Genomic DNA, 25,983 nt, shown 5'->3' on the forward strand with positions numbered 1-25,983 from the left:
ATAGAAAGCAAAATGTAAGGGTTTTACTTTGAAGAGTGTATAACGAAATCAATCTTAATAAAAAATACCACTTAAATTAAATAAATGGCACAAATAAAAACCTCAAGTAAGTGAAAGCAAACATACAGCACACACGCAGACAGTAATATACACACTAAATTCGATTGTGATTCATCCCATATATACAGCATAGGAGGGATGTTTTTAAAAACTACTTCAAAATTATATTCTTTTATTATGATTTCTTCCTAAATATGAGGCTTTATCTCGCACGAAAAAAAAACAATAATCTCGTTTGAGTGTACAAGGTACATTTTAAATTATGCTAATACATGTCTATGTACTATTTATATATGTATGTATGTTATCAGGAGCAATTACAATCTAAATACAATTCATATATATATATATATATATATATATATATATATATATTTACACTTCATGTATATTTAGGGATTGGTATACGAAAATGTATAAAAACTATACGATAGTATCCTACTCAAAGTAAATTAGTAGAATTTATATAGGCAGGCTTCAATGCTTATCGTATTGTAAAAAATATTTAAACTGAAAATTAGAATATGGTTATGCAACATCGTCGGTTTAGAGTGCAAACCTGCTAAGCACCATTTTTTTTTTTTTTTTTTTTCAATGACTGATGCAAAAATTCAGATTCGTAGAGCAAGAGCTAATACAACAACATGGCGTAAAAGTAAATTTCTCCAAAATAACATATAGGTATCTCTGCAGAAGATAAATAAATTTCGAAAATAAGTAAAATTCGAAATTTTTTTTTTGCCTTTTTTTCTCAATATTTTGAGAGTGCCAACCCTTAAACCGACACAAAAAGCTATATGAATTTTTGATATATATGGCTTATTATTTGGTGATCTATCACTTTTAAGATATTTGAGTTTAACCCTAATCTCCTAAAGTGGGCCTTTCAGTCTCACTTTGAAATTTAAGTATTGATTATTCCCGCACCAAATAATATTTTGATTTGAAATTTTGGGTATTCCACTAACTGATTATAATTATTATGACGTATTTATTATTTTTTGGATTGTGTACGTATTTTTACCATTTTTTTTGCAATTGTAGCGTTAACCCTAAAGTGAGCCTGAGGGACTCACTCTTCGCATAGTAGGCATATCATTTTTAAATAACATGAAAATTTGAATTCGTAAAATGCAGAAAGTTATAGTAGGCACCGCATTTTCCAAATGTTGCAAAATTTGAATCCATTGAACAAATGTCGTAGTAGCCACTATATTTTTGAACATATGAAGAAATATTCAAATTCTTTATAGTTTTGCTGATAGTGCTCACATGTATACTTGTGTAGTGTAGTTATTTCTCATTTGTATAAATACGTAATTATATAACTGTGGCAAAATTTTATTTTACGATGGCTAAAAAATGGTTGAATGATTTGGAGTTGGAGGAAATTTTGGAACATTGGGAAGCGGAAGGTGAGTCTGATGGTGAAGTCAGTGACAACAATGATGATGATTATAATGATTCCGAAGTGGACCAGATGACTGAAGCATCTGAAGAAGAAGATGAGATTTCGGATAAAAACGAAAATGCAGATATGGAAGACAATGAAGCCAACTACTACGTTGGTAAAGATTCTACTATTTGGAACAAATCTCCACCATTTAACTAAAAACTCGATCAACGAATATCCTCAAAGGAGAGGTTGATGCAGTTGTTTTTCCTCCAGGTAAGTAGGGGAGACCGGGGTAGCTTCGTCTCCTTTTTTTGAGACGTATATCTGGACAAATATTTTCGAATTCAAATAGATATAAGTTCATTCGATCCCGCAGTATATATAGAACAAAATCCTAAAAAAACATTTCTTGAAGCACTAATGGAGGCTGAATTTTTTAACATTTTATGAAAATAATTCATTTCGCTGAACGTGCCCCATGGCGGGGTAGCTAACGGCATTGATGGGGTACCTTCATCAGGCGCTGTCATCTTTGTCCGACGAAAATATCTAAAATACAGAAACAACTTTCTAACAAATGCAAAAAAAATATCTGTAACCAGCATTCTACAACTACGAAAATTTGTGAAAAATGTAATGAATAATTTGTCCTTAATTACTTTATAAACAAAATTTCTTTAATGCTATGTATTTAAAAATTTTTTAAAAATGAAATAAATGTGATTGGAAACGTTTTGTAATTTGTTACTTCATCTGTACATATAAAATAAATTACCAAAACTATGTTTTTAAACACTTTTCTCTATATGAGCTTCGGAGTCTCACTTTAGGATTTGTGTAACTTTTTAAAATTAGGAGATTAGGGTAAATCAAAACAGAGTGGCAGAAAGCAAAGAAGCTGGCGATCCTGCCAGGCAAAACTAATAGAGCATGTTGGAACGGAATGTGCAGCTTTATTTATAAAACTAATAAAACGCACATACCCCTACAGTTGTTCGGAGATGGATTCATGATACGAGAATTTTTGAATTCTTTCCAACAATTTTATCTGCTACGCGCACTAAAATTATAGACATTTTATTAGCTACCATACATTGATACATATATTACGGATTTACCTTGTCAACATCCCAAATATTAACGTACCCATGTTCGTGCAGTCTTAATAACAATGTCTTCGTAGAACGGCCGACAACTGAGTTGTACCTTAAGGCGAGCACACAACAAAAATATGCCTTATAATTTACGATGTATTGAATATATTTCTTCTGGCGGTGGGCAAAGACGATGAGCGACCATGGTTGGTACTAAATGTGCAATGCGCTCAGTGATGTTCTGACGACCAAAACTGAATTCACCATCAAAACGAAACATTTCACCAAGTATCATAACTGCATCCACATGCGCCTCTTCCATTTGTTTAATTTCATAACCCGTGAGAAAACCCATTTCGCGTGACATATGCAAGACACCATCGCGGTTATTTTCAGCTGCGTGTATTATTACCTGCCGATAGTTTTTAATAAATTTCTTTTGATAGAACCGCGTTGAACCGAAATCAATTAACATTCTTTTCGTATCACAATCGTAGACGAAATTGGACCAGTTGGGATCGGTTTGCATACATTCCTATGCGAAAAGTTCGCCGAGGCTCAATTTCAATACAGATGAAGCAATTTGATAACGATGTTCATAGCTTAAACCGAAACATTTATCCAAAGGCAGACCTTGCACCAATTCTGTTGTAAGCACACTACTTGTGACCAACTCCTTGATTACTAAAGGCACATAGTACTCTGGATAGGGTCCAATCATTTGCTTAAATTTATCAGTGTATTCAGCTTCACATGTGTAATCGACTTCCCAGTTGAACTCACGTTTCGCCACCTTCACGACATTATCAGTGAAGACACCTTGTGGAAAAACATCTCATACCTTTAGCATTCCTACTAAATTTTCAATATCACTTTCAATACTTTGTGCCACACCAGGATATTGAATTTTTATAGCCAATTCTATTCCAGTTTTCAATATAGCGCGATGTACCTGACCAATCGATGCTGCCGCAAATGGTTTCTCATCGAGAGTTTTCAAAAGATTACGCCAATCGGCACTCAACTGTGTAATCATAACACGTTCCACTTGTAAATAGGGCATATAATCCGCGGCTTGACGTACACGTTCAAGTTGTGGTGATACAACATTTCATCTTGTATACTTAAAATTTGACCAATCTTTAACGCTGCGCCGCGCACTTTACAAAGTGTATCAACAATATGTTCGGCATTAGCTGGACTAAGAAGTGCTTCTTTCACAGTTTTCGAACCGCCCATACCTAGCGCACCTTTAGTTAACTCATTTATATTACCAGCACCTAAACCAGCAACGATTCGACAATATTTCCTCCAATTCATTCAATGTAATTAATGATATGTCAAGTTTCGGTTCATCGATTTGATTACTTGTTTTGGATTTTCTTGTGCCAAAAGCCACACCAGTACCATCAGCTGCATTAGCGCTTCCACTACTTGCTTTTACGTCACTGACAAATTGTTGTGGGCTGCCGCCACTTGTACCACGACTATTCATCGCGTCACTCATTGCTGCCTGACTCATAGGAATTTCGTTGTTCGACTTTGCTTTGGCCAATTGACGTAAACCCTCTAAAACAACACAACTACGTTTGCAACTTTGATGCAATATTTGTTGCAATTTTTTCAATTCTTCCGTAGGTTGTGCGGCAATTTGTTGCATTTGAGTTGCGCTATGTTGAAGATTACTCTGTATAATTTCACGTAAACTTGAGTGACTCCATAGGTGTTTGCACTGTGTACTTTGTTCGCAATATAATGCTTCTGCTACAATTTGTATGCCCTGCAACACAGCGAACTCATCTTTTGCTGAGCGTGTCATATTTGTCGACGCCTCTCGCAGCTACAATTAGCAAACTTGTTTTGTGGTTGGAGGGATGTTTTTACTTCAAAATTATATTATTTTATTATGATTTCTTCCTAAATATGAGGCTTTATCTCGCACGAAAAAAAAACAATAATTTCGTTTGAGTGTACAAGGTACATTTTAAATTATGCTAATACATGTCTATGTACTATTTATATATGTATGTATGTTATCAGGAGCAATTACAATCTAAATACAATTCATATATATATATATATATATATTTACACTTCATGTATATTTAGGGATTGGTATACGAAAATGTATAAAAACTATACGATAGTATCCTACTCAAAGTAAATCAGTAGAATTTATATAGGTAGGCTTCAATGCTTATCTTATTGTAAAATATATTTAAACTGAAAATTAGAATATGGTTATGCAACATCGTCGGTTTAGAATGCAAACCTGCTAAGCACCATTTTTTTTTTTTTTCAATGACTGATGCAAAAATTCAGATTCGTAGAGCAAGAGCTAATACAACAACATGGCGTAAAAGCAAATTTCTCCAAAATAACATATAGGTATCTCTGCAGAAGATAAATAAATTTCGAAAATAAGTAAAATTCGGAATTTTTTTTTTGCCTTTTTTTCTCAATATTTTGAGAGTGCCAACCCTTTAACCGACATAAAAAGCTATATGAACTTTTGATATATATGGCTTATTATTATTATATTTTTAAGATATTTGAGATTAACCCTAATCTCCAAATGTGAGCCTTTCAGTCTCACTTTGAACTTTAAGTATTGTTTATTCCCGCACCAAATAATATATTGATTTGAAATTTTTGGTATTTCTCCAACTGATTATAATTATTATGACGTATTTATTATTTTTTGGATTGTGTACGTATTTTTACCATTTTTTATGCAATTGTAGCGTTAATCCTAAAGTGAGCCTGAGGGACTCACTCTTCGCATAGTAGGCATATCATTTTTAAATAACATGAAAATTTGAATTCGTAAAATGCAGAAAGTTATAATAGTAGGCACTGCATTTTCGAAATGTTGCAAAATTTGAATCCATTGAACAAATGTCGTAGTAGCCACTATATTTTTGAACATATGAAGAAATATTCAAATTCTTTATAGTTTTGCTGATAGTGCTCACATGTATACTTGTAGTCTGTTATTTCTCATTTGTATAAATACGTAATTATATAACTGTGGCAAAATTTTATTTTACGATGGCTAAAAAATGGTTGAATGATTTGGAGTTGGAGGAAATTTTGGAACATTGGGAAGCGGAAGGTGAGTCTGATGGTGAAGTCAGTGACAACAATGATGATGATTATAATGATTCCGAAGTGGACCAGATGACTGAAGCATCTGAAGAAGAAGATGAGATTTCGGATAAAAACGAAAATGCAGATATGAAAGACAATGAAGCCAACTACTATGTTGGTAAAGATTCTACTATTTGGAACAAATCTCCACCATTTAACTAAAAACTAGATCAACGAATATCCTCAGAGGAGAGGTTGATGCAGTTGTTTTTCCACCAGGTAAGTAGGGGAGACCGGGGTAGCTTCGTCTCCTTTTTTTTTGAGCCATATATCTGGACAAATATTTTACGAATTGAAACAGATATAAGTTCATTCGATCCCGCAGTATATATAGAATAAAATCCTAAAAAAACATTTCTTGAAGCAGTAATGGAGGCTGAATTTTTTAACATTTTATGAAAATAATTCATTTCGCTGAACGTGCCCCATGGCGGGGTAGCTAGCGGCATTGATGGGACACCTTCATCAGGCGCTGTCATCTTTGTCCGACGAAAACATCTAAAATACAGAAACAACTTTTTAACAAATGCAAAAAAAAATATCTGTAACCAGCATTCTACAACTACGAAAATTTGTGAAAAATGTAATGAATAATTGTCCTTAATTACTTTATAAACAAAATTTCTTTAATGCTATGTATTTAAAATTTTTATAAAAATAAATTAAATGTGATTGGAAACGTTTTGTAATTTGTTACTTCATCTGTACATATAAAATAAATTACCAAAACTATGTTTTTAAACACTTTTCTCTATATTATCTTCGGAGTCTCACTTTAGGATTTGTGTAACTTTTTAAAATTAGGAGATTAGGGTAAATCATGATACAAAATTCAAAACAGAGTGGAGAAAGCAAAGAAGCTGGCGATCCTGCCAGGCAAAACTAATAGAGCATGTTGGAACGGAATGTGCAGCTTTATTTATAAAACTAATAAAAGGCACATACCCCTACAGTTGTTCGGAGATGGATTCATGATACGAGAATTTCTGAATTCTTTCCAACAATTTTATCTGCTACGCGCACTAAAATTATAGACATTATATTAGCTACCATACATTGATATATTACGGATTTACCTTGTCAACATCCCAAATATTAACGTACTCATGTTCGTGGAGTCTTAATAACAATGTCTTCGTAGAACGGCCGACAACTGAGTTGTACCTTAAATCGAGCACACAACAAAAATATGCCTTATAATTTACGATGTATTGAATATATTTCTTCTGGCGGTGGGCAAAGACGATGAGCGACTATGGTTGGTACTAAATGTGCAATGCTGTTCTGACGACCAAAACTGAATTCACCATCAAAACGAAACATTTCACCAAGTATCATAACTGCATCCACATGCGCCTCTTCCATTTGTTTAATTTCATAACCCGTGAGGAAACCCGCGTTGAACCGAAATCAATTAACATTCTTTTCGTATCACCATCGTATACGAAATTGGACCAGTTGTGATCGGTTTGCATACATTCCAATGCGAAAAGTTCGCCGAGGCTCAATTTCAATACAGATGAAGCAATTTGATTACGATGTTCATAGCTTAAACCGAAACATTTATCCAAAGACACACCTGGCACCAATTCTGTTGTAAGCACACTACCTGTGACCAACTCCTTGATTACTAAAGGCACATAGTACTCTGGATAGGGTGCAATCATTTGCTTAAATTTATCAGTGTATTCAGCTTCACGTGTGTAATCGACTTCCCAGTTGAACTCAAGTTTCGCCACCTTCACGACATTAACTGTGAAGACACCTTGTGGAAAAACATTTCATACCTTTAGCATTCCTACTAAATTTTCAATATCACTTTCAATACTTTGTGCCACACCAGGATATTGAATTTTTATAGCCAATTCTATTCCAGTTTTCAATGTAGCGCGATGTACCTGACCAATCGATGCTGCCGCAAATGGTTTCTCATCGAGAGTTTTCAAAAGATTACGCCAATCGGCACTCAATTGTGTAATCGTAACACGTTCCACTTGCCAATAGGGCATATAATCCGCGGCTTGACGTACACGTTCAAGTTGTGGTGATACAACATTTCATCTTGTATACTTAAAATTTGACCAATCTTTAACGCTGCGCCGCGCACTTTACAAAGTGTATCAACAATATGTTCGGCATTAGCTGGACTAAGAAGTGCTTCTTTCACATTTTTCGAACCGCCCATACCTAGCGCACCTTTAGTTAACTCATTTATAATACCAGCACCTAAACCCGGATCGATTCGACAATATTTCCTCCAATTCATTCAATGTAATTAATGATATTTCAAGTTTCGGTGCATCGATTTGATTACTTGTTTTAGATTTACTTGTTCCAAAAGCCACACCAGTACCATCAGCTGCATTAGCGCTTCCACTACTTGCTTTTACGTCACTGACAAATTGTTGTGGGCTGCGGCCACTTGTACCATGACTATTCATCGCGTCACTCATTGCTGCCTGACTCACACGAATTTCGTTGTGCGACTTTGCTTTGGCCAATTGACGTAAACCCTCTAAAACAACAAAACTACGTTTGCGACTTTCCTGCAATATTTGTTGCAATTTTTTCAATTCTTCCGTAGGTTGTGCGGCAATTTGTTGCATATGAGTTGCGCTCTGTTGAAGATTACTCTGTAAAATTTCACGTAAACTTGAGTGACTCCATAGGTGTTTGCACTGTGTACTTTGTTCGCAATATAATGCTTCTGCTACAATTTGTATGCCCCGCAACACAGCGAGCGCATCTTTTGCTGAGCGTGCCATATTTGTCGACGCCTCTCGCATCTACAATTAGCAAACTTGTTTTGTGGTTGTATTGATTCACAGCCGTAGGAGGAGTTACGCTTTCCCTTGTCTTAAGTTTGCTGAATCTCTGTGTAGTACTTTTAATGAAATTTACAACTTTTCAAGGAATTTTTGAAATTAATGCATTTAGAATTTCCTCCAGCGGTTGCGAAACAAATATGAATTTCATCAAAGCATTCGCAGCTGGCAAATTGTAAGTGTTGCCTCCACCTTGTGCATCTTTCTTTCCAAATCTATAAATTTTGTTTCACATTTCATTGCAAGTCAAAAGAAAAGTGCACGAATTCATTATAAAATGATTTATGAAGGCAAGAACGCGTTCTTGATGCAAAGGTGGTATCTGTGATTTGTCCCCACTCTCCGTTAGCGTGTAATTATCCATGTTTTACAATTCAGTATTTACGTTAAAATGTTTTAAAGTGTCGTGAAACAAACCCTATTGGGCCATAAAGTACATCAAAATTAAGGCTGGTCGTTTGATTACTTTTTCGTCTGTTTTAAGCTAAATACTTTTTAGGCGTAATTCATTTTTTCCTTCAGTATTTTAATACAAAAATTTAACTAAACCGTAACTGTATGCCTAAAAAGAAAAACACAATATTTAATAAAAAACATACTCACCACGGCGTTGCCATCCAGGATATGAAAAAGCGTAGCAAAAGTAAAATTTCTACACTTCATTTCTGACTGTCAGTGCACTGCATTATCGACGTTAAAAGTTTCATACACTAAACACATTACGCACGACAATACTTCAGTTATATTAATCATTACATAGTACCCAAATTTCACGAACTCAGTACTCGTTGGTAATGCCGTTGATTAGTTAAAACGAATTATTGTAATAGGTTTTCTGCTAAGTTTCAAACTAGTATTTTGTGGTGGAAGGCCACTTGCTGTAAAAATAAAGTTCACCACAAATCTAAAATAAATTTTAGAACTAATTCGGCGGCACCTGCCGACCAAAATTACAAAAATAAAATTCTAAATAAACTAATTCTAAAAGTCGGCGTCAGGTAGAATTTAGCATTGCGTACGACTTCAACTTTGACGACAAAGTTAAGGCGTACGAATTTCATTAAAATTATCAGAATGAATGCCTCAAATTCAAAACATAACAAAAAGTTAGGCAACTTCCACCTTTTAATAACTTTGACAAAAGTCGTATTTTGTTTCGTTTTTAAAAGGTTCACAAATTGTGCTTTGACGTTAAATTCAGGGCTGAAGTTGGGCGTAAAGTTCTAGCTTGCGCCGCCCTAAGGCACCATTTACATCTACGGTTACTGAAATCACTTAAGATTTCTCCCTTTTTTCTTTTCCGTCATCTTGCGCCACCCAAACAAAACCCACCCAATTTATGTGGTCATGATCAATGTTACCGATATTCATTGCAGATCATGACCCGTTTCTAAACTCTATTGGCCAAGTCAGAGGGAAGCGCCAAGCGCTTCGACTTCGCTTGCCAGCTCTGCGGTAGGAATCACAGTATGAGGTTCTGCGCTGAGTACAGAAACAAGTCGCTCGAGGAAAGGTTGGATGGATGTAAAAGCAAATGTCGATGCAAAAGGTGTAACGAGAAGCATCAAACTACGATTCGAGGACCAATGTACTGCATGCGCAGAAACCATTGTCATCGGCGACGACAACCAATCGGACGACGAGTTGTCGATCCACTTATCGGGACCAACTAAGTCTTGGGCCCAACAAGTAGAGGAGGAAGAGCTGGAAGAAGAAACGGCTAGAGCCGAACAAATCCCCTCAAACAGCAATCTGGGGAAGCGTAGTTTTCGGCCGCTGCTAAAGCATGAACGGAAAGCGGAAAAGTTCAAGACAGAACGACACGAAAATGATAATTGGCAGCATCATCTAAGGGAAGCGCTGCCGTCGTACGTATCGAATCGCGGGGCCACTTGCATTTGGTTCGAGCTATAGTCGATCCCTGCGCCACAAGCATAATCGTCGATGCAGAGCTGGTGCGCGACCTACAGTTAGAGCGTCAAGAATCAGGGCAATGCACAATAATCCTCCGCAGGAAATTCGGGTCATATACACACTTGACCACTCAAGCCAAAATTGTTGCAAGCCACTATCGGTTGAGTCCGCCATCAAATGTGGATCCAAAGATTGCCGTTCCATTCCAGTTCATGCGGCTGGCCGACCCACATTTCTACCGCTCATAGCCAATTCGCCTTACACTCGGCGCTGATATATACGCCGAAATGATGGTGAGCGGCAACAACAGTTGGCGGGCTCCTGACCCAACCGACCGTATTCGGGCTGTTGGTCCCAGGAGCCTGCGAAAAAAAGAGGTTTTCATACAAATAAGTAATTATTGCACGGAATCAAAAACCACGTACGTTTAATTAATAAATTATTCCTTTCTTCACAGGAGAACGACGCACGAAGTCCATCCTACGACATGCAGTGCTCGCAGTCCACATCTGTACATCGACGTATAGCTTACCTGGACGTACGATGGCTTGTATGCTCTCTAAATCATCTGATTTAAATTTTTTTTGCTGCTTAAGGCAAGGGGCCGGTATGTTTATTCTACAGGCCTAAGAATATCTGCTCTCCCTCGTAGTAATTTACTTAATTAACCAACACATTCATAAATGTGTGTTCACAAATACACACACATATTCACATGTATAAGCTGCAATTGTTTCTGCCCATATACTATAAACTTTTTTACTTTACTGCTATGGACCAACTATATAGCAACTTTCGGCGGGGAAACTCAAAGAAAGTGGTTGTGCTTTTCTCTGTCAAGCGCCGACCTTCCTTTTGATGGGAGTGCCACGAAATCCCCCAAAAAAAAATACCCAAACACAAAATCCCCAAAGAAAAAAAAAAAATACCCAAACACATAGTCCCCGAATTCAAAATCCCCAAACACAAAATCGCAGTGCTATGATAAACATCATGACAGTGTAAAAAATAGCAATATCTCTTTCCTCTTTCATTAATATTTATGTATGTATAACTATATATTCACGTTTTGGCAATACATATTTTTACTTATCCATATATAGGACTGCTAGTCGCTCTAATTCGAGCAAGCTAACAGAAGCGTGTACTACGCAGAAGGACATCACCGTGGTGATAGCCACGGTTATACCACACACCCGGACTTGGCATGGCGTAGCCCAGGGTTATTTTTTATAAGCGCGGCCGAAGGCCGCCTATGTAGAAAGTTGGAATGGATTATTAGCCTTTTTTGGTGGCGGCGATTTTAAACCTAATTTGAATTTATTTCACACATCAAATGAGGATTTTGTGTTGGGGATTATGAGTTTAGGGATTATGAGTTTGGAGATTTTGATTTTGGCGATAACGTGGTAGACCCCTTTTTGATCAAGCCATCTAAGTGAAAGCATCCTGCCAACATACGTCCACGTGAGGTAAGTAATATTCCAAAATTATTTCTTTAAATATTCCGAAGTATCCAAATTAATTTGCACAACATTTGTTATAATTTTACTTAACACTTTGTTTGCAATACATTTAAATAAATCTATTTGTTATCCTAAATATTAATCCAAAATTTTTGTGTTCTTATTTTTCTCGAATTTTTCTTTACATATTTAAACGATTTCGTGGGTGCGCATTGGCCACCACGTAAGTTGTTCATTCGCACTTTATACACAAAACGTTTTGTTGCTAATTATCGGCAACCTCTCTTTCGGAGTTGCGTATCATATTTACACATGGCGACTCTTTCCATGCAACAATGTGGCTTTTTGTTTCAGCCTTTTCTAAACATTTTTTTTCTGTATTGAAAAACTAATAGGGAAATATTTTAAATTTCAAATAAAATTATAAATATCTGTGATGAAAATCAACATAAAGTTCATTCAAAAAAAAAATAATAATATCCAAATAAAAATAATTTGACAACAGAGGAAAGACAGCACCAAGCAAATCACCGAGAATCTGCATTAAAAGGTATTTTTTTTTAATTAGTGTTGCATTTCACTGTGGACATCCATATACCTTTCTCTAGGCATTTAGTTCCCCTTAAGAGATTTATTTTTTTTTTATAATTACAAAAGGTACAATCTACAATGAATGTGATTGTAAGCACTACGTTTGCAATCAAATTGATTAAAACTACTTCGTTTGCATTTCACTTGATTGCAATGAATTTAGAGAGACAATCAAATACTATGATTGCAATCATCAAATATACATATTTCATCTGTACTTCTTTTAGGTTGTACGTACTATTAAAAAAGTTTAAAATACAATGTACTTGTTAATTTTATTTACTTGTTTATTTTGTACAAATATATTTTCATACCTGTACAAAATATGTCAAAGTGATATGTCATGAACCATGATACAATAAACCATACAGGCTATGTGAAAATACCAAAATAGAGTCGCAATTGACAGCATTGACTTTTTCATTATCATAAAAAAATACTACATTAATGCCTTTCTGAAATATGAAGTAACGTGCAGGAAAATAACACCTGCGGTCTGTTTTTCCTTTTGTGGGAGGGTTTATTTCTCTTTCTGAGAGGAAATGGAAAATTTTACTCAACGGCACTGAATGACTGGATTTTAGGAGTGCCATATTGTCACAACTAAGAAATATGGAAACATACTGCTGATATAAGTGAGAATATTGACAATGTGAAGCAATGTCATAAAGTTGCGGATGAGTATCTGGGGGGCTTGTATCTACGTAATTCTGCATAAAAAAATACTTGATTCCTTTCTTATTTCAGCAAAATTGTTTAAACAAAAGTTACATTTTTACCAAAACATGCAGTGCGTGTGGTTGTTCGCTGTCAACTGTGCGCACAAATTGCTTTTGAGTGAGGCATGCTGCGACACATGCGAACATGCATACCATTTGCTACGTTATTTAACTTCGGGCGTAGGTTTATAGGTATGTATGGATTTATGCATGTATTTTCATTGACATATGTATGTACATGTTGCCAAGTTAATGCAACATAAATTTGTTAAGATGCATGCATCTATTGAAAAATACTATTTCGTTACAAATTATCAACAAAAGTTCTATTTTTTAGTATATTTGTATGTATATGCTAATGTCTGTGCACTAAGGAGACTTAATTCTCCAATATATTTTTTATGCTAAGTTGTATGCTGATTGTAAAGAAAATGACTGAGTATTAATTTTTATAAATTTTTTATATTTTTTCATGGCAGCCCTAAATGTGTTTTTTCACGAATTTTCTTATAGAAAGTTGTTCGTAATTTGTGTAAGCTGTGCTAAAAGCGAATTAATTTTGTCACTACAAAATTGTTTTTCTTTTTTTTAAACAGAAGTAAATAGCCCGAACGAAATGATTACAAGTGATCAATAATTTTCGTAAATAAAGTTTAAATTATCGTGTACATTTATCAAAATAGTTGCAAAGGTGTTCCGTGAGCTTACTGAAAGGAAAGAAAAGAAAGGGAAATAAAGAAGAGGAAAGGAAAGGAAAGAAAGAAAAGAAACAGAGAAACAAATCGAGTTAGATAAAGATATACAGATAAAGATAGATGGAGCGGAGGAGTAAGGAGAGGGAGGTAGAGAGAAAAGAAGGGTGGGAAAAGCGGTGGAGGAGAAAGAGACCCAGAAGGAGAGAAAGGCAGAAAGATTAGTGAATAAAAGGATAGAGAAAATGGGGAGATTGCGACAAGGAGAGTAAGAATAAAAACTGCCTAAAAGTTATGCAGATAGATCAAAGTTAGTGTAGAACAAAGTCTGCCGGGTCTGTTAGTCCATAATATAAAAATGAATGGCTGCTAAGCGGAAAACTCGAGATCGGTTGGCCCGATTTATTTCTTTTTTAGAATATTGCTTGAAGTCCAGGGATGATTCTTTCGGAGAGAAAAATTCTTCCCAAGAAGTGGACCAGAGACCGACCCAGTCGAACGATTTCTATTCACGGGTCGATTTGCCTGAAATTTAGTAAATAAGTACACCTTTGCCTAGATTAGTATTTACGAAACTTTTTTCCGGAATGTGGAGCGGGGATTCTTTCGATTTGCCTGAAATTTCGTATATAGGTAGCCCTTTGCCTATATTCGTACTCGCGACACTTCGGGCCAGGGACCGATATATGCGAACAAGTTCTGCTCATAGTTCGATTTGCTATTGACATAATAGTAACAGCGGAAGTATTAAAAACAAATACTGTAAAAATCCGAACAAATGTTACTAAGCTTTCAAAAGCGCGCCTAAAAATCATATCCACACCATTAGGAATAAACTACATACAGAGTGTTTGTGCCTACATGGTGATCAAAAGGAATATAAACAAAAAGGCAACTCTTAGAGACCAATTGTACAGCGAACAACGGGACATTCATATGGCTTAGCAGCTAAAGGCTTGCACTGATATGAATGTTGGAGATTCGAGTTCAACGCTCAGCTCCCGAAAAGCTAGCTGATGAAGAAGTGAAATTCAGAAATATGTCCTAGTAACCGTCGCCGTTTGTAAACTTACAATTTTTCTCTAATATCAATTACAAAAACTTTTTTCAAGTCAAATGATACATTTTTCATTTCAAATGAACCTTTTTTCATTTTAAATGAAACTTTTTTCATTTTAAATGAAACTTTTTTCATTTCAAATGAAATTTTTTCAAGTCAAATGAAACCATACTACTAAGGTAATTGTCAATATATTTATATCGTACTTTATAACGCTATTTATCAAATTTTTCTCTAAGACACCTATTTCTAATTAGCCACATTGAAGGCAAAATTTTGATTAAATTTTCTTTGTGAATTTAAGCTGCAGTTAAGGTCGGCTTAGTTTAGCCTTGCTTTTGATCGTTTCAATTTTTTAATAGATAAAGTAGCAGGGTTGTACGCTAGGCACCTTATGTACTACATTTTAACCACCCACTGAAAATAAGCACCGATATTTTTTACTTGTATCTACTCCTCTTGTATATAAAGCACATTTTTCTTCTACATATACTTCGTTAATAACGTAGGAATAAAGCAACGTAGAGAACAAATAGAAGGAACCAAAGAGCATGATGTGAGCGTATTTCTTATTCACTGTCTGACACCAAATATCACATCGGTTGAATCCTCTGTATTATGCTTTTCTCTGTGACAAACGTCTTACCAAACAATATAGAACGATAGCAAGGTATTGAGAGAAACATTAGTTTTACCAACTATATAGTAGAGCATGTGGACTGTGGAGAGATCTTTTTTAACTATGCTGAAAAACATAACCGTAAAAAGTGATCTTTTCTACTCTATGGCGCAGCTACATTGCACTTCACTCTTTTGGGCCTTTGAAAACATATATATTTGTTTTTGTTCCATTATTTTTCATTGTATATTGTATTTAAATGTAATACTTAGAATATATATATTAGGATGGGTCGATTTACTAACCGATATCGCGCCATCGATTTTTCGATAGGATTTGGGGTCAGGAAAAAAGTTTCGCTACGCATACCCAAAAAAATAATTTTCGAGCCTGCGAAATTTCATTTCTTTTTTACTTTTTTCGACTATGATTTTTAAGGGGTTTTTCATGACCTACTAAAAAAGTTTTCGGAGATTAAGTTTGCTTTAAACTATTCTGATCTATTTCGTTGTTGTGCGAATAAAAACATAGTTTATTCCACCTTACGGCCCAACGTTTCGCCAAATTTCCTTGGCATCATCAGGGGCGTAATATTTTTTTTGTGGCGGTTGACAAAATTACAAATGAAAAATAAATAAAATTTACAAAAATGACACCATTAATTACATAGAAAATCGATACCATCGATTTGTGGTACACTTTGTCACATTAAACACTATGAACACTATAAAATTTTCATTTGATTGCATAATTTTCATGTATACCAACGTTTTTAGCGGACGCTTTTGGGTCGGACAGGGTATAAGTGTGAATTTTTTTTAGTAGGTCATGAAAAAACCCTTAAAAATCAAAGTCAAAAAAAGTAAAAAAAAAAAGAAATTTCGCAGGATGGAAAATTATTTTTTTGGGTATGCGCAGTGAAAATTTTTTTCCTTACCCCATATCCTATCGAAAAATCGATGGCGCGATATCGGTTAATGAATCGACCCTTTCTAATATATATATCCTAGGTATTAAATTTAAATACAATATACAATGAAAAATAATGGAATAAAAACAAATATATATGTTTTCAAAGGCCCTAACGAGTGAAGTGCAATGTAATTGCGCCATAGAGTAGAAAAGATCACTTTTTGCGGTTATGTTTTTCAGCATAGTTAAAAAAGATCTCTCCACAGTCTACATGCTCTACTATATAGTTGGTAAAAGTAATGTTTCTCTCAATACCTTGCTATCGTTCTATATTGTTTGGTAAGACGTTGGTCAAAGAGAAAAGCATAATACAGAGGATCCAACCGATGTGTTAGTTGGTGTCAGACAGTGAATGGGAAATACGCTCACATCATGCTCTTTGGTTCCTTCTATTTATTCTCTACGTTGCTTTATTCCTACAATATTAACGAAGTATATGTAGAAGAAGGTGCTTTATATATAACAGCAGTAGATACAAGTAAAAAATATAGGTGCTTATTTTCAGTGGGTGGTTAAACTGTAGTATATAAGTTGCCTAACGTATAACCCTGCTACTTTATCTATTAAAAAATTGAATCGATCAAAAGGCAAGGTTAAACTAAGCCGACCTTATCTGCAGCTTAAATTCACAAAAGAAAATTTAAGCAAAAATTTTGCCTTCAATGTGGCTAATTAGAAAGAGTTGTTGTTTTGTGAAGAGTGTATAAGTTCCACCCTGATATGCTGACTTACTTACATTCATATGTATATAGTTAAGTTTTTACATTTTTTACAATAGGTATATACATTCTCTCTCTTTATAAGAATTTTGAAATACTGTTAGTTACCTAAGCTCATGTTATTGAATTCCAACTAGCATAAAGAATACATATTTTCAGCATACATAAAACAGTTAGGTCCATAGTATCAAATATTTTCACACTAACTTTGTTCGCTATATTTTTTAAGTTCAGTTGAATACAGAAATATATAGAGTCAAAACAAAATAGTCTCCTGACTTCAAATATTGGTGACCCCGACGTGATCACATTCGGTGACACTTTAAACAACAAGTACTTGTGTAACGCAACGTGCGTGCTTTCTACATCGACATTTTTTTTATTCGTATCGTTTTAAAATTATTTTTTACTAATTATTTTCTCGAAATGGATAACAATCAAGATGCAACATTGGGTGATGCACCACAACAACTTAATTCTTTTTTTAAAAGAAAATGTGACGCTATCCTTCGACAAATCTTGACTATTCAGCGCCAAAGTACATCGGAAGCGCTTCAGGCTATGGTTCATGCAGAACTTTCGACACGAATCGAGCTTCTGGATCACATAATAAACAACTTTGAGGCTGCTCAGACTAGCTTGGAAGAAGAAAAACCTGATGAGCTGGATCGTAGCAGCCGTACTGATTTTTTTGCCATATATGTCTCCATAAAAACGGCAATCAGCCGTGAATTAAAATCGCATCGCATGGAGCCACACGCTCATTCATCAACATCCGTATTTTCTCCGAACGATTCCCCATCAGTAGTCGTGCTAAAGCAAAATAAATCACGGCTGCCCGACCTTCAGCTGCCAAAATTCGCTGGTGCATTCACGGAGTGGCCAAATTTCATTTCGATGTTTGAAACTGTGGTCGATTATGAACCGGAACTTACGAAAATAGAAAAATTTCAGCACCTGCGGACCTGCTTACAAGGCAGCGCCTTAGATGTCATTCGTTCACTGGAAATACGCGATAGCAACTACGAAAAGGCTATGAGTTTACTTAAATGCCGATTTGATAATAAACGCCTTATTTTTCAGGCTCACATTCGCGAATTGTTTGAGCTTAAAGGTGCAGAAGCCAACACTGTAGGTAGTCTTCGTGTGCTTGTTGACTAATTCACGTCTCACATAAGGGCACTTCAGACCCTAGGAAGTCAGATACAAATAGCCGACTGTCTACTCATGTTTATTATTGCTCAAAGGTTAGATCCATCCACACAAAGAAAGTGGGAAGAATCAGCCTCATGCAACAGCATACCTACATGGGAGAGTATGGAAGCGTTTCTCGAGAAGAGGTGTCAAACGTTGGAGAGCATTAATTTCGCTTCGGTACAGAAAACGCCAAACGTTCAGGTGAGCAAAATACAGTATCAGAAAAAAGCTCTTGTAGTTTCAAAACCTACTCACAAAGGATGCACATTCTTCAAAAGGGATGACCATTCGATTTATATGTGTCCATCGTTTATTAAACTTAGTCCAGCAACACGTTGGAAAGAGGCCAAAAAGGCGAGCCTTTGTTTGAATTGTTTAAGGTACGGGCATCACGCTCAACAATGTAAATATTTCAATTGTCGACGGTGCACAGCTCAACACCACACTCTTTTGCATTTTATTCCGGCCCATTAGTCCACCACTGGCTGTACGAGTGATCAGAAACCTGACTCAAGTCCTCGAGCAGCACAAGCTACAACAATATTGGCTAATTCCAACAATATTTCTGTAGGCCCATCTCTAACCGAAAATGTACTAATCGCCACTGCTGTCATATTGGTGAAAACCAGAACTGGTTCTTTCATTCCATGTCGCGTTATATTGGACTCTGCTTCGCAGTTAAACTTTGTAACAACCCGATTCGCTAATCAGGTGGATTTGAAAATGTCGAAAATTTCGTACTCTGTTTCAGGCATTGGCGAATCAGGCCTGAAAATTAGCCACTGTGCTAACATAACCTTCAAGTCCCTACATAATGACTTTTCAGCGAGTATAACAGTTGAGGTTACTCCTACCATTACTGACAGTCAACCCAACTATTCGTTTGCTACATCCGACTGGAACATCCATGCAAATATAAAACTTGCTGATTCTTTGTTTTTCAAATCTCAACGTATCGACATGTTACTTGGGGCTGGGATATTCTTTGATTTACTATGTGTTGGGCAAATTCGGTTGAAAAATATGCCATACATTTTGCCATAAACCCGTTTAGGCTGGGTTGTTTCAGGCGGCCAGCAAAAATCGCCAATTTGATCATCGTTAGTGTTAATCAGTAGCGAAGAACAACAACAGTCGTTGACGTTAGGTCATTTTGGGAAATCGAGAACTGCTTCGAACCCTCAGCAAACTCAACTAAGGAAGAGATTGAATGCGAAGAGCACCTTATGAACAGCTATCGTCGCGTGGATACTGGAGAGTACTCTGTTCGATTGCCATTAAAGCATAGCCTTGGTTTACTCGGCGACTCATATGAGCAAGCTCTCAGGCGGTTTCTATCTTAGAGCGCCAACTTCAGCATAATACTCCAGTGAAAGCTCAATATTCCGCATTCATCAAAGAGTACGAACAACTAAGGCACATGTCATTTGTTGAGCACCCACCCAAAAATACAAAGGTTTATTATTTCCCTCATCACTGTGTCTTCAAGAGTGACAGTACAACAACAAAACTTCGCGTTGTGTTTGACGGCTCGGCAACTAGCACATCTGTATACTCACTTAATGGCTGGGCCAACGATTCAACCCAAGTTGGCTGATATTCTCATTCGGTTTCGTACTTATCCAGTAGCTGTAACTGGTGACATATGTAAAATGTATAGGTGCGTCCGGGTTACATCCCCTGATGACTATTTGCAGTGTATACTATGGAGACATGATCCAAATAGCGAAATTAAAACATTTAAACTCGAGACTGTCACTTATGGCACGAAGCCGTCGTCATTTCTTGCTATTCGTGCAATGCATCAGCTTGCTTTTGATGAGAAAAAATCATTTCCTCTTGTTTCTCCAATTGTTCTACCAGATTTTTATGTCGACGATTTAATTACTGGTGCGAAGACCGTTGACGACGCAAGAGATATTGTTATGCAAACTACTCAGTTGTTAGCGAAAGGCAACTTTCAAATTCGAAAATGGTGCTCAAGTCAAAACGATGTGCTCTCACAAATTGCCACCGAAAATAAAGAAAGTTTTTTAAAATTTGATGACGGAAGTAACATTACAAAAACGCTTGGACTTTTATGGAATCCGCAAATAGACACGTTTCTATTTTCGTTCTCATTAGAAAAACTACCTCCAAAAATTACTAAACGTGTTGTGCTCTCCATTATAGCGCGCTTCTACGATCCACTTGGCTTGATAGGACCAATAATTTGTAGCGCCTCTAGATGGATAAAGTCAATTGGGACGAGAGCTTGCCATTTTCTCTTCATACTGCTTGGCAGCAGCTACATAATGAACTCGAGTCGGTAAAAGGGTCTTGTTTTCCTCATTTCATTTCCATGCAAGGCGCTAAAACCGAAGTACATGCATTTTGCGATGCTAGCATCTCAGCATATGGAGTATGTGTGTATGTACGTTCAATCAGTAACCACGATGTTCAGGTTCTATGCTCCAAATCTCGAGTAGCGCCGCTCAAGACACTCACCATACCGAAATTGGAACTTTGTGCTGCCGCACTCGGCGTTTTCGACTGTAAATTTTATTGCTGCTCTGATTCCAGTATCGTTCTGGCATGGCTGAAAGAGGAATCTTTGCGTTTTAATGTTTTTGTTGCTAATCGAGTAAGCAGTATTCAACAGCTTACAAAAGGAATGGAATGGCGTTACGTTCCATTAGCCCTCAACCCAGCCGATATATTATCTAGAGGGGCTACTTCTACTGAACTTCTGAAATCATCGTCGTTTTTAGCCCAACCATCAGCTACGCGGCCAGTATTATGTCTGCCAGTAAACGATCTGCCTGAGATGCGTAAAAGTGCACTACTGTCATCGCATGTATTTTTCGACTCATCTATTGACTGAAAGTACATAAATTCATTCAACTCAATGCAACGAATTTATGGCTATGTATACAAATTTGTATGCAAAGCTCACTCTAATGTGTTGTAACCCTTACATATTCAGAAGGGGACGTTCTATCTTCTACGATTGATTAAAAGAGTTCACTTTTGCACCGAATATACTGCTCTCGAAAGAAAACAGCCGATCACCTCATCCAGCTCACTGGTTTCGCTATCACCATTCTTAGATGATTTTGGATTACTTCGTGTCGGCGGGCAGCTAAAAAACGCGGGTTTGGACTTCAACTCCAGTCACCCCATTTTGCTTCCAAAGAGGAATCCGCTTACCATTTCCATAATAATTTATTTTCATAAAAAGCTATTTCATGCTGGACCACAAGCTCTTCTAGCTTCAATCTGTTTACACTACTGGCCCATAGGTGGTCGCAAAACGGTATCATACGTTGTCAACAAATGCATTGTGTGTTTTCGCTGCAGGCCAAGGCTTATGGAGCATATTATGGCTAACTTTCCAAAAGAAAGGGTTCAGCCAGCTCGCGCATTTCTTACCACTGGGGTTGATTTTTGTGGCCCATTTTATTATAACGCTGAAGTTCGAAATAGGCCGCCCACTGAGTGTTACATATGCTTATTTATTTGCTTTGTTACAAAAGCGATCCACATGGAACTCGTCAAGAATTGATCTACGTCTGCATTTCTGGCTGCTTTACAACGATTTGTGAGTCTACGTGGAAAACCTAAAACCATCTGGTCAGATAACGCCACAAACTTTGTTGGAACAAATAATGAACTCGCTGAACTGAAGCGGCTATTTCTCAACAGCGATCGCCAGAAAATGTTGTTGCAACAGTGCTTGGAAAATGGGATCGACTGGAAATTCATTCCACCTAGGTCACCTCATTTCGGTGGCTTATGGGAAGCCGTCATAAAATCAGCAAAATATCATTTTAACAGAGTAGTAGGTTCGTCAATTCTAATTTATGACCAATTGCGTATTTTAATTTGTCAAATCTCAGCAATTCTTAATTCAAGACCATTAACTCCAATTAGAGAGCATATAGATGACCTCGATGTTCTTACACCAGCCCACTTTTTATTAGGTGGTCCTTTAACTGCGATTCCTGATCCAGATCTATAACCGATCTAAACAATTACCGTCTTGGTCTTTGGCAGCGTATATCTAGAATGAAACAAATTTTTTGGAAGAAGTGGTCGACGGAGTATCTGACGCAGCTTCAACAGCGGTCTAAGTGGCGGTCTGAAAAGAATCCAATTCCTATCGGAGCTCTCGTCTTAATAAAGAATGAAAATCAACCACCACTTCGATGGCCACTCGCGCGGGTAATTCAAACGACTCCTGGATCAGATGGCGTTGCTCGGCTGGCAGTATTGAAAACAAGCACTGGCGTTACAAAAAGAGCTATCAGCAAGTTATGCCTTTTACCTATGGAAAACTCTCTTGAAAGACTGGCTTTCAGCGGGTGAGGATGTTTTGTAAAGAGTGTATAAGTTCCCCCCTAATATGCTGACTTACTTAGATTCATATGTATATAATTAAGTTTTTACATTTGTTACAATAGGTATATACATTCTCTCTCTTTATAAGAATTTTGAAATACTGTTAGTTACCTAAGCTCATGTTATTGAATTCCAACTAGCATAAAGAATACATATTTTCAGCATACATAAAACAATTAGGTCCATAGTATCAAATATTTTCACACTAACTTTGTTCGCTATATTTTTTAAGTTCAGTTGAATAAAGAAATTTATACAGTCAAGACAAAATAGTCTCCTGACTTCAAACAGTTGTCTTAAAGAAAAATTTGATAAATAGCGTTATAAAGTACGATATAAATATATTGACAATTACTTTAGTAGTATGGTTTCATTTGACTTGAAAAAATTTTCATTTAAAATGAAAAAATTTCATTTAAAATGAAAAAAGTTTAATTTAAAATGATAAAAGTTTCATTTGACTTGAAAAAAGTTTCATTTGACCTGAAAATGCTACACTAACCCGACCATCTCTGGAACAATTAATATGACCACATTAAACTTTGTAGCCCATGCTGCCCTCCCCACCCCCTAGTTCCATGAGGAACTTAGTGTCGCCAGAGCTTCGGCTGTCAATAAAACAGGATTCGCCACGGGTATGCGAGGTTGACAATTGGGTTGTAGAAGCTATGTATTACGCTGGCCACCCCTTGAGAGGGTTGCGCTACACAACCTCTTGAATCAATTTGGTATTTTAGTCGCCTCTTACGACAGAAATACCTACCGCGGGTATATTCTAAGCCCCTTTAGAGGGGTCTTTCTAGCTTGTGCAACAGTATAGTGTCACCTTCTAAGAGTTTCAACCCCTTAACTTCAGATTAATTTTTGTCCCCCGTACCTTATTTTCATTATAAAAAAATAAAAAAAAAATAAATGTAAGGCGCGATAACCTCCGAAGAGATCTAAGGCCGAGCTTATCTTCCAATTTGCGTCGTGCTCCTCTTGATTTTCCCTACAAATTGGCCGGACGGGACCTACACGTTTTATGCCGACTCCGAACGGCATCTGCAAGGCAGATGAGTTTTCACTAAAGCTTTTCATGGCAGAAATACACCCGGAGCGCTTGCCAAACACTGCCGAGGGGCGACCCCGCTTAGAAAAATTTTCTTCTAATTGAAAAACCTTATTTCTAAAATTTTTGATGTTGCTTTGCCCGGGAGTTGAACCCAGGGCATACGGTGTGATAGGCGGAGCACGCTACCATCACACCACGGTGGCCGCCATTCATTATACCTTTGAAAAATATATATGAATTAAAAAAGAAGATAAATGTATAGACGAATTTATTGAAAGAAAGATACGTAGTATAAGTCGCGACTTCATAATTAAATTAATAGAGGAATTAAGGCAACGCTTGCCGCACAATATAAATGCATTGGAAAAATATCTGAACACAAAAAATATCTATGAGTTAAGCAATAATAATAATTCATCTTCTGATGACGAAATCATAGATTTTGAAGTCTAAGGCCCTTCATACATATATCGTCCCAACATAAACTTGAATATCGCACACGTGTATTTTAATGGTGATTCGTACACCCGTAGGACGTTGAAAATTGAATAAAAAAATTTTAATTAATTTCATCGGCCAACATTTTGGTAAGTCGTATTTTTGGCGAACCTATAGCAGTGTCGTCATCGTAGCAGCGTGAAATATACTGCTTGTTTTTTAACGATAACTTACCGCCAAATGGCAAGACAAAACGTAAAAAAAATTATTTTGTTTAGTAAAAAATATAAAATGAACTATAAGTACAGTATTATTTATGTAACTCTCTTGTACCTTATGCTTGTACCTTTGCTTAAGTTTGATTTCAAATAAATGTGAAAACTTACATTGAAAAATACATATTTACTTTTAGCTCTTTTTGCAGGGCGTTTTGAATTTTCTTGAAGAAATTTAGCTTTTTCTTGCCCTTTTTCTAGATTCTAGCCCAGAGGAATTGTTTTCCTGGCAACACTGGTTGGCGGCCTTCGGCCGCGATTTGTAAATATAACCCTGGGTGGGTCCAACACCTTTCTGAATTGGTGTGTACAAAAAATCTGGCAAAATACAACATTCACATGAAAATTTAAACCGAAATGATATGACAGAAATGAAATTTTTAATTTTTGCTTTCGGATTCTAAAAACGGAGGTCCTTTTGGTACCAACTAGGTCCTTTTGGTACCAACTTACAAAATTTTTGTTAAAAATTAGGTGGTGAACCGTCTTGTAAAACGTTACCTTTTTTCCAAACAACTGCAAAATTGTATGAGATAACTGGTAGTAATTCAATTAAATTCAATTCAATTCAATTTATTTAAAAAAAGTGGTTGTGACTGTAAGACAGAGTCTTTTATAGCACATCAACGATTATACATTGCAAAATAATTAACAATTAAGCCTAAATTCTTATAAGACAAATACTAACAATAATTATAAATTTAACGAATAAAAAGTTTTGTTGGTAAAAGAAAAAAAGGTGGAAATACAAGGAAGAGTATAAAGTTTTATCACAATCACATTAAGCTCACTGAACAGAAGTAGTCATGTATCACCTTTCTGCAGTTGCTCCTACACAACACACCCTTAAGAGAATTTGGGATAGAATTCCAGAGCCTTACAGCATGTATAAGGAATAGCCTCGAAGAGCACAAATAGAAATATCTGGGAATGATCAATTTGCGATGTCTACTAGACTTGGAAAATTTAAGTTTCTCAAAAAGATACTTAGGTGTTTGAAATTCAATGAGCTTGTACATGTATATACAATTTCGCGCAGCTATATACTCAAAAATACTGTATCCGAGAACTTTGCGCTTCCATGGAGATATATGATCATATTTTTGTAGGCCGTAAACATAACGTGTGACGTTGTTAACAGTAACATCAATTTTATGGGACGAAGCAGAGTCAAGTTGACTGTAAACGAGCTCTGATTACGTTATGTGTGGAAGGATCAGCTGCATAGCTAGTTTTTTCCTAGTCTCTGGGGAAGTAAACGAAGCAGACATTCTCAATCTACGTAAAACATAATAAACATTACTCACAACTTTATTTTCATGGTCGACACAGTTTAATTTTGAGTTAATCACAAACCCAGAT

At 36.3% G+C, this 25,983-nt stretch overlaps 1 protein-coding gene and 2 pseudogenes across 4 annotated transcripts in view; all 3 read right to left on the reverse strand.

Moving 5' to 3' along the window:
* Positions 1-25,983, reverse strand: part of nvd (neverland) — a 2,324,292-nt gene that overhangs the window by 2,292,651 nt on the left and 5,658 nt on the right. The window lies entirely within an intron of this gene.
* LOC137241054 (atypical kinase COQ8A, mitochondrial-like) lies at positions 1,688-3,805 on the reverse strand (annotated as a pseudogene).
* LOC137241057 (atypical kinase COQ8B, mitochondrial pseudogene) lies at positions 6,386-8,465 on the reverse strand (annotated as a pseudogene).

Source organism: Eurosta solidaginis, chromosome 1, assembly GCF_040869045.1.
Source record: "Eurosta solidaginis isolate ZX-2024a chromosome 1, ASM4086904v1, whole genome shotgun sequence".
Lineage (NCBI taxonomy): Eukaryota > Metazoa > Arthropoda > Insecta > Diptera > Tephritidae > Eurosta > Eurosta solidaginis.